Source organism: Taudactylus pleione, unplaced genomic scaffold (assembly GCF_031769625.1).
Source record: "Taudactylus pleione unplaced genomic scaffold, aTauple2 ptg000815l, whole genome shotgun sequence".
In the NCBI taxonomy this organism is placed as follows: Eukaryota; Metazoa; Chordata; class Amphibia; order Anura; family Myobatrachidae; genus Taudactylus; species Taudactylus pleione.
Window position 1 is genome coordinate 1,244,954 of NW_028285217.1, and position 18,545 is coordinate 1,263,498.

The 18,545-nt window shown below is 31.8% G+C and overlaps 6 non-coding genes across 6 annotated transcripts; all 6 read left to right on the forward strand.

Moving 5' to 3' along the window:
* Positions 1–780: 780 nt before the first annotated feature.
* On the forward strand, positions 781–853 carry TRNAF-GAA (transfer RNA phenylalanine (anticodon GAA)). The gene has a single exon. It is a non-coding gene; the product is annotated as a tRNA-Phe (tRNA).
* A 1,386-nt stretch (positions 854–2,239) lies between these two features.
* On the forward strand, positions 2,240–2,312 carry TRNAF-GAA (transfer RNA phenylalanine (anticodon GAA)). Its single transcript has one exon. It is a non-coding gene; the product is annotated as a tRNA-Phe (tRNA).
* A 2,852-nt stretch (positions 2,313–5,164) lies between these two features.
* On the forward strand, positions 5,165–5,237 carry TRNAF-GAA (transfer RNA phenylalanine (anticodon GAA)). The gene has a single exon. It is a non-coding gene; the product is annotated as a tRNA-Phe (tRNA).
* Positions 5,238–9,712: 4,475 nt separating this feature from the next.
* On the forward strand, positions 9,713–9,785 carry TRNAF-GAA (transfer RNA phenylalanine (anticodon GAA)). The gene has a single exon. It is a non-coding gene; the product is annotated as a tRNA-Phe (tRNA).
* A 900-nt stretch (positions 9,786–10,685) lies between these two features.
* Positions 10,686–10,758, forward strand: TRNAF-GAA (transfer RNA phenylalanine (anticodon GAA)). Its single transcript has one exon. It is a non-coding gene; the product is annotated as a tRNA-Phe (tRNA).
* A 3,818-nt stretch (positions 10,759–14,576) lies between these two features.
* TRNAF-GAA (transfer RNA phenylalanine (anticodon GAA)) lies at positions 14,577–14,649 on the forward strand. Its single transcript has one exon. It is a non-coding gene; the product is annotated as a tRNA-Phe (tRNA).
* The last annotated feature ends 3,896 nt before the right edge of the window (positions 14,650–18,545 follow it).

Genomic DNA, 18,545 nt, shown 5'->3' on the forward strand with positions numbered 1-18,545 from the left:
TTTAACAACACGGTGCATAAATACAGCTTAAATATTGTTTTCATGTTTTAAGTCACGCTACTCTAACTATTATGAAAATTTGAAGTAATCTAACAATGCTTCCTGACCACAATTTGTTAAAACTTTTACTTAAATGTATGATTAAGGGTTTGTAATGGATATATTTACAGTATAAAACACATATTTTCTTTTCATTTCATGCAATCATGATGACAGAAAAATATTGATACTAAACCTTGTGTAACCATGCAAACATAGCTCAGTTGAGGTCTTAGTGACTTTTGCCATACACAGACTTTGCCAAAATAGCTCAGTTGGGAGAGCGTTAGACTGACGATCTAAAGGTCCCGGGTTTCAGTATGTTTGAGTACCTTTTTTCTTCTTTCCTTGAGCAGTTATCAGTTTTTAAGTATTTCAATTGTAAACAACATCATTTCTTAACATAGTTGAGTATTCAGTGGTAACTTCTAAATGATGAGAATGTTTATTTAACAACACGGTGCATAAATACAGCTTAAATATTGTTTTCATGATGTCCATCATGCTACTCTATTATGAAAATTTGAAATAAACTAACTGCTTTCTGACCACAATTTGTTAAAACTTTTACTTAAATGTATGATTAAGGGTTTGTAATGGATATATTTACAGTATAAAACACATCTTTTCTCTTCATTTCATGCAATCATGATGACAGAAAATTATTGATACTTAACATTGTGTAACCATGCAAACATAGCTCAGTTGAGGTCTTAGTGACTTTTGCCATACACATACCTTGCTGAAATAGCTCAGTTGGGAGAGCGTTAGACTGAAGATCTAAAGGTCCCAGGTTCGATCCCGGGTTTCAGCATGTTTGAGTGCATTTTTCTTTTTTCCTTGAGTAGTGATCAGAATTTAATTATTTCAAATTTAAACAACATCATTTCTTAACATAGTTGAGTATTCAGTAGTAACTTCTAAATGATGAGAATGTTTATTTAACAACACGGTGCATAAATACAGCTTAAATATTGTTTTCATGTTGTCCGTCATGCTACTCTATTATGAAAATTTGAAGTAAACTAACTGCTTCCTGACCACAATTTGTTAAAACTTTTACTTAAATGTATGATTAAGGGCTTGTAATTTATATACTTACAGTATAAAATACATCTTTTCTCTTCATTTCATGCAATCATGATGACAGAAAAATATTGATACTTAACCTTGTGTAACCATGCAAACATAGCTCAGTTGATGTCTTAGTGACTTTTGCCATACACAGACCATGCCGAAATAGCTCAGTTGGGAGAGCGTTAGACTGAAGATCTAAAGGTCCCTGGTTTCGGCATGTTTGAGTGCATATTTCTTTTTTCCATGAGTAGTGATCAGAATTTAATTATTTCAAATTTAATCAACATCATTTCTTAACATAGTTGAGTATTCAGTAGTAACTTCTAAATGATGAGAATGTTTATTTAACAACACGGTGCATAAATACAGCTTAAATATTGTTTTCATGTTTTAAGTCACGCTACTCTAACTATTATGAAAATTTGAAGTAATCTAACAATGCTTCCTGACCACAATTTGTTAAAACTTTTACTTAAATGTATGATTAAGGGTTTGTAATGGATATATTTACAGTATAAAACACATATTTTCTTTTCATTTCATGCAATCATGATGACAGAAAAATATTGATACTAAACCTTGTGTAACCATGCAAACATAGCTCAGTTGAGGTCTTAGTGACTTTTGCCATACACAGACTTTGCCAAAATAGCTCAGTTGGGAGAGCGTTAGACTGAAGATCTAAAGGTCCCGGGTTTCAGCATGTTTGAGTACCTTTTTTCTTCTTTCCTTGAGCAGTTATCAGTTTTTAAGTATTTCAAATGTAAACAACATCATTTCTTAACATAGTTGAGTATTCAGTGGCAACTTCTAAATGATGAGAATGTTTATTTAACAACACGGTGCATAAATACAGCTTAAATATTGTTTTCATGATGTCCATCATGCTACTCTATTATGAAAATTTGAAATAAACTAACTGCTGTCTGACCACAATTTGTTAAAACTTTTACTTAAATGTATGATTAAGGGTTTGTAATGGATATATTTACAGTATAAAACACATCTTTTCTCTTCATTTCATGCAATCATGATGACAGAAAAATATTGATACTTAACCTTGTGTAACCATGCAAACATAGCTCAGTTGAGGTCTTAGTGACTTTTGCCATACACATACCTTGCTGAAATAGCTCAGTTGGGAGAGTGTTAGACTGAAGATCTAAAGGTCCCTGGTTCAATCCCGGGTTTCGGCATGTTTGAGTGCATTTTTCTTTTTTCCTAGAGTAGTGATCAGAATTTAATTATTTCAAATTTAAACAACATCATTTCTTAACATAGTTGAGTATTCAGTAGTAACTTCTAAATGATGAGAATGTTTATTTAACAACACGGTGCATAAATACAGCTTAAATATTGTTTTCATGTTGTCCGTCATGCTACTCTATTATGAAAATTTGAAGTAAACTAACTGCTTCCTGACCACAATTTGTTAAAACTTTTACTTAAATGTATGATTAAGGGCTTGTAATTTATATATTTACAGTATAAAATACATCTTTTCTTTTCATTTCATGCAATCATGATGACAGAAAAATATTGATACTTAACCTTGTGTAACCATGCAAACATAGCTCAGTTGATGTCTAAGTGACTTTTGCCATACACAGACCATGCCGAAATAGCTCAGTTGGGAGAGCGTTAGACTGAAGATCTAAAGGTCCCTGGTTTCGGCATGTTTGAGTGCATATTTCTTTTTTCCATGAGTAGTGATCAGAATTTAATTATTTCAAATTTAATCAACATCATTTCTTAACATAGTTGAGTATTCAGTAGTAACTTCTAAATGATGAGAATGTTTATTTAACAACACGGTGCATAAATACAGCTTAAATATTGTTTTCATGTTTTAAGTCACGCTACTCTAACTATTATGAAAATTTGAAGTAATCTAACAATGCTTCCTGACCACAATTTGTTAAAACTTTTACTTAAATGTATGATTAAGGGTTTGTAATGGATATATTTACAGTATAAAACACATATTTTCTTTTCATTTCATGCAATCATGCTGACAGAAAAATATTGCTACTTAACCTTGTGTAACCATGCAAACATAGCTTAGTTGATGTCTTAGTGACTTTTGCCATACACAGACCTTGCCGAAATAGCTCAGTTGGGAGAGCGTTAGACTGAAGATCTAAAGGTCCCTGGTTTTGGCATGTTTGAGTGCATTTTTCTTTTTTCTTTGAGTAGTGATCAGAGTTTAATTATTTCAAATTTAAACAACATCATTTCTTAACATAGTTGAGTATTCAGTAGTAACTTCTAAATGATGAGAATGTTTATTTAACAACACGGTGCATAAATACAGCTTAAATATTGTTTTCATGTTGTAAGTCACGCTACTCTAACTATTATGAAAATTTGAAGTAATCTAACAATGCTTCCTGACCACAATTTGTTAAAACTTTTACTTAAATGTATTATTAAGGGTTTGTAATGGATATATTTACAGTATAAAACACATATTTTTCTTTTCATTTCATGCAATCATGATGACAGAAAAATATTGATACTAAACCTTGTGTAACCATGCAAACATAGCTCAGTTGAGGTCTTAGTGACTTTTGCCATACACAGACTTTGCCAAAATAGCTCAGTTGGGAGAGCGTTAGACTGAAGATCTAAAGGTCCCGGGTTTCAGCATGTTTGAGTACCTTTTTTCTTCTTTCCTTGAGCAGTTATCAGTTTTTAAGTATTTCAAATGTAAACAACATCATTTCTTAACATAGTTGAGTATTCAGTGGCAACTTCTAAATGATGAGAATGTTTATTTAACAACACGGTGCATAAATACAGCTTAAATATTGTTTTCACGATGGCCATCATGCTACTCTATTATGAAAATTTGAAATAAACTAACTGCTTTCTGACCACAATTTGTTAAAACTTTTACTTAAATGTATGATTAAGGGTTTGTAATGGATATATTTACAGTATAAAACACATATTTTCTCTTCATTTCATGCAATCATGATGACAGAAAAATATTAATACTTAACCTTGTGTAACCATGCAAACATAGCTCAGTTGAGGTCTTAGTGACTTTTGTCATACACATACCTTGCCGAAATAGCTCAGTTGGGAGAGCGTTAGACTGAAGATCTAAAGGTCCCTTGTTCAATCCCGGGTTTCGGCATGTTTGCGTGCATTTTTCTTTTTTCCTTGAGTAGTGATCAGAATTTAATTATTTCAAATTTAAACAACATCATTTCTTAACATAGTTGAGTATTCAGTAGTAACTGCTAAATGATGAGAATGTTTATTTAACAACACGGTGCATAAATACAGCTTAAATATTGTTTTCATGTTTTAAGTCACGCTACTCTAACTATTATGAAAATTTGAAGTAATCTAACAATGCTTTCTGACCACAATTTGTTAAAACTTTTACTTAAATGTATGATTAAGGGTTTGTAATGGATATATTTACAGTATAAAACACATATTTTCATTTCATTTCATGCAATCATGATGACAGAAAAATATTGATACTAAACCTTGTGTAACCATGCAAACATAGCTCAGTTGAGGTCTTAGTGACTTTTGCCATACACAGACTTTGCCAAAATAGCTCAGTTGGGAGAGCGTTAGACTGAAGATCTAAAGGTCCCGGGTTTCAGCATGTTTGAGTACCTTTTTTCTTCTTTCCTTGAGCAGTTATCAGTTTTTAAGTATTTCAAATGTAAACAACATCATTTCTTAACATAGTTGAGTATTCAGTGGTAACTTCTAAATGATGAGAATGTTTATTTAACAACACGGTGCATAAATACAGCTTAAATATTGTTTTCATGATGTCCATCATGCCACTCTATTATGAAAATTTGAAATAAACTAACTGCTTTCTGACCACAATTTGTTAAAACTTTTACTTAAATGTATGATTAAGGGGTTGTAATGGATATATTTACAGTATAAAACACATCTTTTCTCTTCATTTCATGCAATCATGATGACAGAAAATTATTGATACTTAACATTGTGTAACCATGCAAACATAGCTCAGTTGAGGTCTTAGTGACTTTTGCCATACACATACCTTGCTGAAATAGCTCAGTTGGGAGAGCGTTAGACTGAAGATCTAAAGGTCCCTGGTTTGATCCCGGGTTTCAGCATGTTTGAGTGCATTTTTCTTTTTTCCTTGAGTAATGATCAGAATTTAATTATTTCAAATTTAAACAACATCATTTCTTAACATAGTTGAGTATTCAGTAGTAACTTCTAAATGATGAGAATGTTTATTTAACAACACGGTGCATAAATACAGCTTAAATATTGTTTTCATCTTGTCCGTCATGCTACTCTATTATGAAAATTTGAAGTAAACTAACTGCTTCCTGACCACAATTTGTTAAAACTTTTACTTAAATGTATGATTAAGGGCTTGTAATTTATATATTTACAGTATAAAATACATCTTTTCTCTTCATTTCATGCAATCATGATGACAGAAAAATATTGATACTTAACCTTGTGTAACCATGCAAACATAGCTCAGTTGATGTCTTAGTGACTTTTGCCATACACAGACCATGCCGAAATAGCTCAGTTGGGAGAGCGTTAGACTGAAGATCTATAGGTCCCTGGTTTCGGCATGTTTGAGTGCATATTTCTTTTTTCCATGAGTAGTGATCAGAATTTAATTATTTCAAATTTAATCAACATCATTTCTTAACATAGTTGAGTATTCAGTAGTAACTTCTAAATGATGAGAATGTTTATTTAACAACACGGTGCATAAATACAGCTTAAATATTGTTTTCATGTTTTAAGTCACGCTACTCTAACTATTATGAAAATTTGAAGTAATCTAACAATGCTTCCTGACCACAATTTGTTAAAACTTTTACTTAAATGTATGATTAAGGGTTTGTAATGGATATATTTACAGTATAAAACACATATTTTCTTTTCATTTCATGCAATCATGATGACAGAAAAATATTGATACTAAACCTTGTGTAACCATGCAAACATAGCTCAGTTGAGGTCTTAGTGACTTTTGCCATACACAGACTTTGCCAAAATAGCTCAGTTGGGAGAGCGTTAGACTGAAGATCTAAAGGTCCCGGGTTTCAGCATGTTTGAGTACCTTTTTTCTTCTTTCCTTGAGCAGTTATCAGTTTTTAAGTATTTCAAATGTAAACAGCATCATTTCTTAACATAGTTGAGTATTCAGTGTCAACTTCTAAATGATGAGAATGTTTATTTAACAACACGGTGCATAAATACAGCTTAAATATTGTTTTCATGATGTCCATCATGCTACTCTATTATGAAAATTTGAAATAAACTAACTGCTTTCTGACCACAATTTGTTAAAACTTTTACTTTAATGTATGATTAAGGGTTTGTAATGGATATATTTACAGTATAAAACACATCTTTTCTCTTCATTTCATGCAATCATGATGACAGAAAAATATTGATACTTAACCTTGTGTAACCATGCAAACATAGCTCAGTTGAGGTCTTAGTGACTTTTGCCATACACATACCTTGCTGAAATTGCTCAGTTGGGAGAGCGTTAGAGTGAAGATCTAAAGGTCCCTTGTTCAATCCCGAGTTTCGGCATGTTTGCGTGCATTTTTCTTTTTTCCTTGAGTAGTGATCAGAATTTAATTATTTCAAATTTAAACAACATCATTTCTTAACATAGTTGAGTATTCAGTAGTAACTTCTAAATGATGAGAATGTTTATTTAACAACAAGGTGCATAAATACAGCTTAAATATTGTTTTCATGTTTTAAGTCACGCTACTCTAACTATTATGAAAATTTGAAGTAATCTAACAATGCTTCCTGACCACAATTTGTTAAAACTTTTACTTAAATGTATGATTAAGGGTTTGTAATGGATATATTTACAGTATAAAACACATATTTTCTTTTCATTTCATGCAATCATGATGACAGAAAAATATTGATACTTAACCTTGTGTAACCATGCAAACATAGCTCAGTTGATGTCTTAGTGACTTTTGCCATACACAGACCTTGCCGAAATAGCTCAGTTGGGAGAGCGTTAGACTGAAGATCTAAAGGTCCCTGGTTTCGGCATGTTTGAGTGCATTATTCTTTTTTCCTTGAGTAGTGATCAGAATTTAATTATTTCAAATTTAAACAACATCATTTCTTAACATAGTTGAGTATTCAGTAGTATCTTCTAAATGATGAGAATGTTTATTTAACAACACAGTGCATAAATACAGCTTAAATATTGTTTTCATGTTGTAAGTCACGCTACTCTAACTATTATGAAAATTTGAAGTAATCTAACAATGCTTCCTGACCACAATTTGTTAAAACTTTTACTTAAATGTATGATTAAGGGTTTGTAATGGATATATTTACAGTATAAAACACATATTTTCTTTTCATTTCATGCAATCATGCTGACAGAAAAATATTGATACTAAACCTTGTGTAACCATGCAAACATAGCTCAGTTGAGGTCTTAGTGACTTTTGCCATACACAGACTTTGCCAAAATAGCTCAGTTGGGAGAGCGTTAGACTGAAGATCTAAAGGTCCCGGGTTTCAGCATGTTTGAGTACCTTTTTTCTTCTTTCCTTGAGCAGTTATCAGTTTTTAAGTATTTCAAATGTATACAACATCATTTCTTAACATAGTTGAGTATTCAGTGGTAACTTCTAAATGATGAGAATGTTTATTTAACAACACGGTGCCTAAATACAGCTTAAATATTGTTTTCATGATGTCCATCATGCTACTCTATTATGAAAATTTGAAATAAACTAACTGCTTTCTGACCACAATTTGTTAAAACTTTTACTTAAATGTATGATTAAGGGTTTGTAATGGATATATTTACAGTATAAAACACATCTTTTCTCTTCATTTCATGCAATCATGATGACAGAAAAATATTGATACTTAACCTTGTGTAACCATGCAAACATAGCTCAGTTGAGGTCTTAGTGACTTTTGCCATACACATACCTTGCCGAAATAGCTCAGTTGGGAGAGCGTTAGACTGAAGATCTAAAGGTTCCTTGTTCAATCCCGAGTTTCGGCATGTTTGCGTGCATTTTTCTTTTTTCCTTGAGTAGTGATCAGAATTTAATTATTTCAAATTTAAACAACGTCATTTCTTAACATAGTTAAGTATTCAGTAGTAACTTCTAAATGATGAGAATGTTTATTTAACAACAAGGTGCATAAATACAGCTTAAATATTGTTTTCATGTTTTAAGTCACGCTACTCTAACTATTATGAAAATTTGAAGTAATCTAACAATGCTTCCTGACCACAATTTGTTAAAACTTTTACTTAAATGTTTGATTAAGGGTTTGTAATGGATATATTTACAGTATAAAACACATATTTTCTTTTCATTTCATGCAATCATGCTGACAGAAAAATATTGATACTTAACCTTGTGTAACCATGCAAACATAGCTCAGTTGATGTCTTAGTGACTTTTGCCATACACAGACCTTGCCGAAATAGCTCAGTTGGGAGAGCGTTAGACTGAAGATCTAAAGGTCCCTGGTTTCGGCATGTTTGAGTGCATTTTTCTTTTTTCCTTGAGTAGTGATCAGAATTTAATTATTTCAAATTTAAACAACATCATTTCTTAACATAGTTGAGTATTCAGTAGTAACTTCTAAATGATGAGAATGTTTATTTAACAACACGGTGCATAAATACAGCTTAAATATTGTTTTCATGTTGTAAGTCACGCTACTCTAACTATTATGAAAATTTGAAGTAATCTAACAATGCTTCCTGACCACAATTTGTTAAAACTTTTACTTAAATGTATGATTAAGGGTTTGTAATGGATATATTTACAGTATAAAACACATATTTTCTTTTCATTTCATGCAATCATGCTGACAGAAAAATATTGATACTAAACTAGGGATGTGCAGGCTCGGTTCTACTCGGTTCCGTTCCGTTCTTTTTACCGAATCTTATTGGCTATCCAAAACTCGTGACAGCTGAAACCCAATAAGATCCGGTAAAAAAAACCGAACGGAACCGAGTAGAACCGAGCCTGCACATCCCTATACTAAACCTTGTGTAACCATGCAAACATAGCTCAGTTGAGGTCTTAGTGACTTTTGCCATACACAGACTTTGCCAAAATAGCTCAGTTGGGAGAGCGTTAGACTGAAGATCTAAAGGTCCCGGGTTTCAGCATGTTTGAGTACCTTTTTTCTTCTTTCCTTGAGCAGTTATCAGTTTTTAAGTATTTCAAATGTAAACAACATCATTTCTTAACATAGTTGAGTATTCAGTGGTAACTTCTAAATGATGAGAATGTTTATTTAACAACACGGTGCCTAAATACAGCTTAAATATTGTTTTCATGATGTCCATCATGCTACTCTATTATGAAAATTTGAAATAAACTAACTGCTTTCTGACCACAATTTGTTAAAACTTTTACTTAAATGTATGATTAAGGGTTTGTAATGGATATATTTACAGTATAAAACACATCTTTTCTCTTCATTTCATGCAATCATGATGACAGAAAAATATTGATACTTAACCTTGTGTAACCATGCAAACATAGCTCAGTTGAGGTCTTAGTGACTTTTGCCATACACATACCTTGCCGAAATAGCTCAGTTGGGAGAGTGTTAGACTGAAGATCTAAAGGTCCCTGGTTCAATCCCGGGTTTCGGCATGTTTGAGTGCATTTTTCTTTTTTCCTTGAGTAGTGATCAGAATTTAATTATTTCAAATTTAAACAACATCATTTCTTAACATAGTTGAGTATTCAGTAGTAACTTCTAAATGATGAGAATGTTTATTTAACAACACGGTGCATAAATACAGCTTAAATATTGTTTTCATGTTGTCCGTCATGCTACTCTATTATGAAAATTTGAAGTAAACTAACTGCTTCATGACCACAATTTGTTAAAACTTTTACTTAAATGTATGATTAAGGGCTTGTAATTTATATATTTACAGTATAAAACACATATTTTCATTTCATTTCATGCAATCATGATGACAGAAAAATATTGATACTAAACCTTGTGTAACCATGCAAACATAGCTCAGTTGAGGTCTTAGTGACTTTTGCCATACACAGACTTTGCCAAAATAGCTCAGTTGGGAGAGCGTTAGACTGAAGATCTAAAGGTCCCGGGTTTCAGCATGTTTGAGTACCTTTTTTCTTCTTTCCTTGAGCAGTTATCAGTTTTTAAGTATTTCAAATGTAAACAACATCATTTCTTAACATAGTTGAGTATTCAGTGGTAACTTCTAAATGATGAGAATGTTTATTTAACAACACGGTGCATAAATACAGCTTAAATATTGTTTTCATGATGTCCATCATGCTACTCTATTATGAAAATTTGAAATAAACTAACTGCTTTCTGACCACAATTTGTTAAAACTTTTACTTAAATGTATGATTAAGGGGTTGTAATGGATATATTTACAGTATAAAACACATCTTTTCTCTTCATTTCATGCAATCATGATGACAGAAAAATATTGATACTTAACCTTGTGTAACCATGCAAACATAGCTCAGTTGAGGTCTTAGTGACTTTTGCCATACACATACCTTGCCGAAATAGCTCAGTTGGGAGAGCGTTAGACTGAAGATCTAAAGGTCCCTGGTTCGATCCAGGGTTTCGGCATGTTTGAGTGCATTTTTCTTTTTTCCTTGAGTAGTGATCAGAATTTAATTATTTCAAATTTAAACAACATCATTTCTTAACATAGTTGAGTATTCAGTAGTAACTTCTAAATGATGAGAATGTTTATTTAACAACACGGTGCATAAATACAGCTTAAATATTGTTTTCATGTTGTCCGTCATGCTACTCTATTATGAAAATTTGAAGTAAACTAACTGCTTCCTGACCACAATTTGTTAAAACTTTTACTTAAATGTATGATTAAGGGCTTGTAATTTATATATTTACAGTATAAAATACATCTTTTCTCTTCATTTCATGCAATCATGATGACAGAAAAATACTGATACTTAACCTTGTGTAACCATGCAAACATAGCTCAGTTGATGTCTTAGTGACTTTTGCCATACACAGAGCATGCTGAAATAGCTCAGTTGGGAGAGCGTTAGACTGAAGATCTAAAGGTCCCTGGTTTCGGCATGTTTGAGTGCATATTTCTTTATTCCATGAGTAGTGATCAGAATTTAATTATTTCAAATTTAATCAACATAATTTCTTAACATAGTTGAGTATTCAGTAGTAACTTCTAAATGATGAGAATGTTTATTTAACAACACGGTGCATAAATACAGCTTAAATATTGTTTTCATGTTTTAAGTCACGCTACTCTAACTATTATGAAAATTTGAAGTAATCTAACAATGCTTCCTGACCACAATTTGTTAAAACTTTTACTTAAATGTATGATTAAGGGTTTGTAATGGATATATTTACAGTATAAAACACATATTTTCTTTTCATTTCATGGAATCATGCTGACAGAAAAATATTGATACTTAACCTTGTGTAACCATGCAAACATAGCTCAGTTGATGTCTTAGTGACTTTTGCCATACACAGACCTTGCCGAAATAGCTCAGTTGGGAGAGCGTTAGACTGAAGATCTAAAGGTCCCTGGTTTTGGCATGTTTGAGTGCATTTTTCTTTTTTCCTTGAGTAGTGATGAGAATTTAATTATTTCAAATTTAAACAACATCATTTCTTAACATAGTTGAGTATTCAGTAGTAACTTCTAAATGATGAGAATGTTTATTTAACAACACGGTGCATAAATACAGCTTAAATATTGTTTTCATGTTTTAAGTCACGCTACTCTAACTATTATGAAAATTTGAAGTAATCTAACAATGCTTCCTGACCACAGTTTGTTAAAACTTTTACTTAAATGTATGATTAAGGGTTTGTAATGGATATATTTACAGTATAAAACACATATTTTCTTTTCATTTCATGCAATCATGATGACAGAAAAATATTGATACTAAACCTTGTGTAACCATGCAAACATAGCTCAGTTGAGGTCTTAGTGACTTTTGCCATACACAGACTTTGCCAAAATAGCTCAGTTGGGAGAGCGTTAGACTGAAGATCTAAAGGTCCCGGGTTTCAGCATGTTTGAGTACCTTTTTTCTTCTTTCCTTGAGCAGTTATCAGTTTTTAAGTATTTCAAATGTAAACAACATCATTTCTTAACATAGTTGAGTATTCAGTGGTAACTTCTAAATGATGAGAATGTTTATTTAACAACACGGTGCATAAATACAGCTTAAATATTGTTTTCATGATGTCCATCATGCTACTCTATTATGAAAATTTGAAATAAACTAACTGCTTTCTGACCACAATTTGTTAAAACTTTTACTTAAATGTATGATTAAGGGTTTGTAATGGATATATTTACAGTATAAAACACATCTTTTCTCTTCATTTCATGCAATCATGATGACAGAAAAATATTGATACTTAACCTTGTGTAACCATGCAAACATAGCTCAGTTGAGGTCTTAGTGACTTTTGCCATACACATACCTTGCCAAAATAGCTCAGTTGGGAGAGCGTTAGACTGAAGATCTAAAGGTCCCTGGTTCGATCCCGGGTTTCAGCATGTTTGAGTGCATTTTTCTTTTTTCCTTGAGTAGTGATCAGAATTTAATTATTTCAAATTTAAACAACATCATTTCTTAACATAGTTGAGTATTCAGTAGTAACTTCTAAATGATGAGAATGTTTATTTAACAACACGGTGCATAAATACAGCTTAAATATTGTTTTCATGTTTTAAGTCACGCTACTCTAACTATTATGAAAATTTGAAGTAATCTAACAATGCTTCCTGACCACAATTTGTTAAAACTTTTACTTAAATGTATGATTAAGGGTTTGTAATGGATATATTTACAGTATAAAACACATATTTTCTTTTCATTTTATGGAATCATGCTGACAGAAAAATATTGAACCTTTACCTTGTGTAACCATGCAAACATAGCTCAGTTGATGTCTTAGTGACTTTTGCCATACACAGACCTTGCCGAAATAGCTCAGTTGGGAGAGCGATAGACTGAAGATCTAAAGGTCCCTGGTTTTGGCATGTTTGAGTGCATTTTTCTTTTTTCCTTGAGTAGTGATCAGAATTTAATTATTTCAAATTTAAACAACATCATTTCTTAACATACTTGAGTATTCAGTAGTAACTTCTAAATGATGAGAATGTTTATTTAACAACACGGTGCATAAATACAGCTTAAATATTGTTTTCATGTTGTAAGTCACGCTACTCTAACTATTATGAAAATTTGAAGTAATCTAACAATGCTTCCTGACCACAATTTGTTAAAACTTTTACTTAAATATATGATTAAGGGTTTGTAATGGATATATTTACAGTATAAAACACATATTTTCTTTTCATTTCATGCAATCATGATGACAGAAAAATATTGATACTAAACCTTGTGTAACCATGCAAACATAGCTCAGTTGAGGTCTTAGTGACTTTTGCCATACACAGACTTTGCCAAAATAGCTCAGTTGGGAGAGCGTTAGACTGAAGATCTAAAGGTCCCGGGTTTCAGCATGTTTGAGTACCTTTTTTCTTCTTTCCTTGAGCAGTTATCAGTTTTTAAGTATTTCAAATGTAAACAACTTCATTTCTTAACATAGTTGAGTATTCAGTGGCAACTTCTAAATGATGAGAATGTTTATTTAACAACACGGTGCATAAATACAGCTTAAATATTGTTTTCATGATGTCCATCATGCTACTCTATTATGAAAATTTGAAATAAACTAACTGCTTTCTGACCACAATTTGTTAAAACTTTTACTTAAATGTATGATTAAGGGTTTGTAATGGATATATTTACAGTATAAAACACATATTTTCATTTCATTTCATGCAATCATGATGACAGAAAAATATTGATACTAAACCTTGTGTAACCATGCAAACATAGCTCAGTTGAGGTCTTAGTGACTTTTGCCATACACAGACTTTGCCAAAATAGCTCAGTTGGGAGAGCGTTAGACTGAAGATCTAAAGGTCCCGGGTTTCAGCATGTTTGAGTACCTTTTTTCTTCTTTCCTTGAGCAGTTATCAGTTTTTAAGTATTTCAAATGTAAACAACATCATTTCTTAACATAGTTGAGTATTCAGTGGTAACTTCTAAATGATGAGAATGTTTATTTAACAACACGGTGCATAAATACAGCTTAAATATTGTTTTCATGATGTCCATCATGCTACTCTATTATGAAAATTTGAAATAAACTAACTGCTTTCTGACCACAATTTGTTAAAACTTTTACTTAAATGTATGATTAAGGGGTTGTAATGGATATATTTACAGTATAAAACACATCTTTTCTCTTCATTTCATGCAATCATGATGACAGAAAATTATTGATACTTAACATTGTGTAACCATGCAAACATAGCTCAGTTGAGGTCTTAGTGACTTTTGCCATACACATACCTTGCTGAAATAGCTCAGTTGGGAGAGCGTTAGACTGAAGATCTAAAGGTCCCTGGTTTGATCCCGGGTTTCAGCATGTTTGAGTGCATTTTTCTTTTTTCCTTGAGTAATGATCAGAATTTAATTATTTCAAATTTAAACAACATCATTTCTTAACATAGTTGAGTATTCAGTAGTAACTTCTAAATGATGAGAATGTTTATTTAACAACACGGTGCATAAATACAGCTTAAATATTGTTTTCATCTTGTCCGTCATGCTACTCTATTATGAAAATTTGAAGTAAACTAACTGCTTCCTGACCACAATTTGTTAAAACTTTTACTTAAATGTATGATTAAGGGCTTGTAATTTATATATTTACAGTATAAAATACATCTTTTCTCTTCATTTCATGCAATCATGATGACAGAAAAATATTGATACTTAACCTTGTGTAACCATGCAAACATAGCTCAGTTGATGTCTTAGTGACTTTTGCCATACACAGACCATGCCGAAATAGCTCAGTTGGGAGAGCGTTAGACTGAAGATCTATAGGTCCCTGGTTTCGGCATGTTTGAGTGCATATTTCTTTTTTCCATGAGTAGTGATCAGAATTTAATTATTTCAAATTTAATCAACATCATTTCTTAACATAGTTGAGTATTCAGTAGTAACTTCTAAATGATGAGAATGTTTATTTAACAACACGGTGCATAAATACAGCTTAAATATTGTTTTCATGTTTTAAGTCACGCTACTCTAACTATTATGAAAATTTGAAGTAATCTAACAATGCTTCCTGACCACAATTTGTTAAAACTTTTACTTAAATGTATGATTAAGGGTTTGTAATGGATATATTTACAGTATAAAACACATATTTTCTTTTCATTTCATGCAATCATGATGACAGAAAAATATTGATACTAAACCTTGTGTAACCATGCAAACATAGCTCAGTTGAGGTCTTAGTGACTTTTGCCATACACAGACTTTGCCAAAATAGCTCAGTTGGGAGAGCGTTAGACTGAAGATCTAAAGGTCCCGGGTTTCAGCATGTTTGAGTACCTTTTTTCTTCTTTCCTTGAGCAGTTATCAGTTTTTAAGTATTTCAAATGTAAACAGCATCATTTCTTAACATAGTTGAGTATTCAGTGGCAACTTCTAAATGATGAGAATGTTTATTTAACAACACGGTGCATAAATACAGCTTAAATATTGTTTTCATGATGTCCATCATGCTACTCTATTATGAAAATTTGAAATAAACTAACTGCTTTCTGACCACAATTTGTTAAAACTTTTACTTTAATGTATGATTAAGGGTTTGTAATGGATATATTTACAGTATAAAACACATCTTTTCTCTTCATTTCATGCAATCATGATGACAGAAAAATATTGATACTTAACCTTGTGTAACCATGCAAACATAGCTCAGTTGAGGTCTTAGTGACTTTTGCCATACACATACCTTGCTGAAATAGCTCAGTTGGGAGAGCGTTAGAGTGAAGATCTAAAGGTCCCTTGTTCAATCCCGAGTTTCGGCATGTTTGCGTGCATTTTTCTTTTTTCCTTGAGTAGTGATCAGAATTTAATTATTTCAAATTTAAACAACATCATTTCTTAACATAGTTGAGTATTCAGTAGTAACTTCTAAATGATGAGAATGTTTATTTAACAACAAGGTGCATAAATACAGCTTAAATATTGTTTTCATGTTTTAAGTCATGCTACTCTAACTATTATGAAAATTTGAAGTAATCTAACAATGCTTCCTGACCACAATTTGTTAAAACTTTTACTTAAATGTATGATTAAGGGTTTGTAATGGATATATTTACAGTATAAAACACATATTTTCTTTTCATTTCATGCAATCATGATGACAGAAAAATATTGATACTTAACCTTGTGTAACCATGCAAACATAGCTCAGTTGATGTCTTAGTGACTTTTGCCATACACAGACCTTGCCGAAATAGCTCAGTTGGGAGAGCGTTAGACTGAAGATCTAAAGGTCCCTGGTTTCGGCATGTTTGAGTGCATTATTCTTTTTTCCTTGAGTAGTGATCAGAATTTAATTATTTCAAATTTAAACAACATCATTTCTTAACATAGTTGAGTATTCAGTAGTATCTTCTAAATGATGAGAATGTTTATTTAACAACACAGTGCATAAATACAGCTTAAATATTGTTTTCATGTTGTAAGTCACGCTACTCTAACTATTATGAAAATTTGAAGTAATCTAACAATGCTTCCTGACCACAATTTGTTAAAACTTTTACTTAAATGTATGATTAAGGGTTTGTAATGGATATATTTACAGTATAAAACACATATTTTCTTTTCATTTCATGCAATCATGCTGACAGAAAAATATTGATACTAAACCTTGTGTAACCATGCAAACATAGCTCAGTTGAGGTCTTAGTGACTTTTGCCATACACAGACTTTGCCAAAATAGCTCAGTTGGGAGAGCGTTAGACTGAAGATCTAAAGGTCCCGGGTTTCAGCATGTTTGAGTACCTTTTTTCTTCTTTCCTTGAGCAGTTATCAGTTTTTAAGTATTTCAAATGTATACAACATCATTTCTTAACATAGTTGAGTAGTCAGTGGTAACTTCTAAATGATGAGAATGTTTATTTAACAACACGGTGCCTAAATACAGCTTAAATATTGTTTTCATGATGTCCATCATGCTACTCTATTATGAAAATTTGAAATAAACTAACTGCTTTCTGACCACAATTTGTTAAAACTTTTACTTAAATGTATGATTAAGGGTTTGTAATGGATATATTTACAGTATAAAACACATCTTTTCTCTTCATTTCATGCAATCATGATGACAGAAAAATATTGATACTTAACCTTGTGTAACCATGCAAACATAGCTCAGTTGAGGTCTTAGTGACTTTTGCCATACACATACCTTGCCGAAATAGCTCAGTTGGGAGAGCGTTAGACTGAAGATCTAAAGGTTCCTTGTTCAATCCCGAGTTTCGGCATGTTTGCGTGCATTTTTCTTTTTTCCTTGAGTAGTGATCAGAATTTAATTATTTCAAATTTAAACAACGTCATTTCTTAACATAGTTAAGTATTCAGTAGTAACTTCTAAATGATGAGAATGTTTATTTAACAACAAGGTGCATAAATACAGCTTAAATATTGTTTTCATGTTTTAAGTCACGCTACTCTAACTATTATGAAAATTTGAAGTAATCTAACAATGCTTCCTGACCACAATTTGTTAAAACTTTTACTTAAATGTTTGATTAAGGGTTTGTAATGGATATATTTACAGTATAAAACACATATTTTCTTTTCATTTCATGCAATCATGCTGACAGAAAAATATTGATACTTAACCTTGTGTAACCATGCAAACATAGCTCAGTTGATGTCTTAGTGACTTTTGCCATACACAGACCTTGCCGAAATAGCTCAGTTGGGAGAGCGTTAGACTGAAGATCTAAAGGTCCCTGGTTTCGGCATGTTTGAGTGCATTTTTCTTTTTTCCTTGAGTAGTGATCAGAATTTAATTATTTCAAATTTAAACAACATCATTTCTTAACATAGTTGAGTATTCAGTAGTAACTTCTAAATGATGAGAATGTTTATTTAACAACACGGTGCATAAATACAGCTTAAATATTGTTTTCATGTTGTAAGTCACGCTACTCTAACTATTATGAAAATTTGAAGTAATCTAACAATGCTTCCTGACCACAATTTGTTAAAACTTTTACTTAAATGTATGATTAAGGGTTTGTAATGGATATATTTACAGTATAAAACACATATTTTCTTTTCATTTCATGCAATCATGCTGACAGAAAAATATTGATACTAAACTAGGGATGTGCAGGCTCGGTTCTACTCGGTTCCGTTCGGTTCTTTTTACCGAATCTTATTGGCTATCCAAAACTCGTGACAGCTGAAACCCAATAAGATCCGGTAAAAAAAACCGAACGGAACCG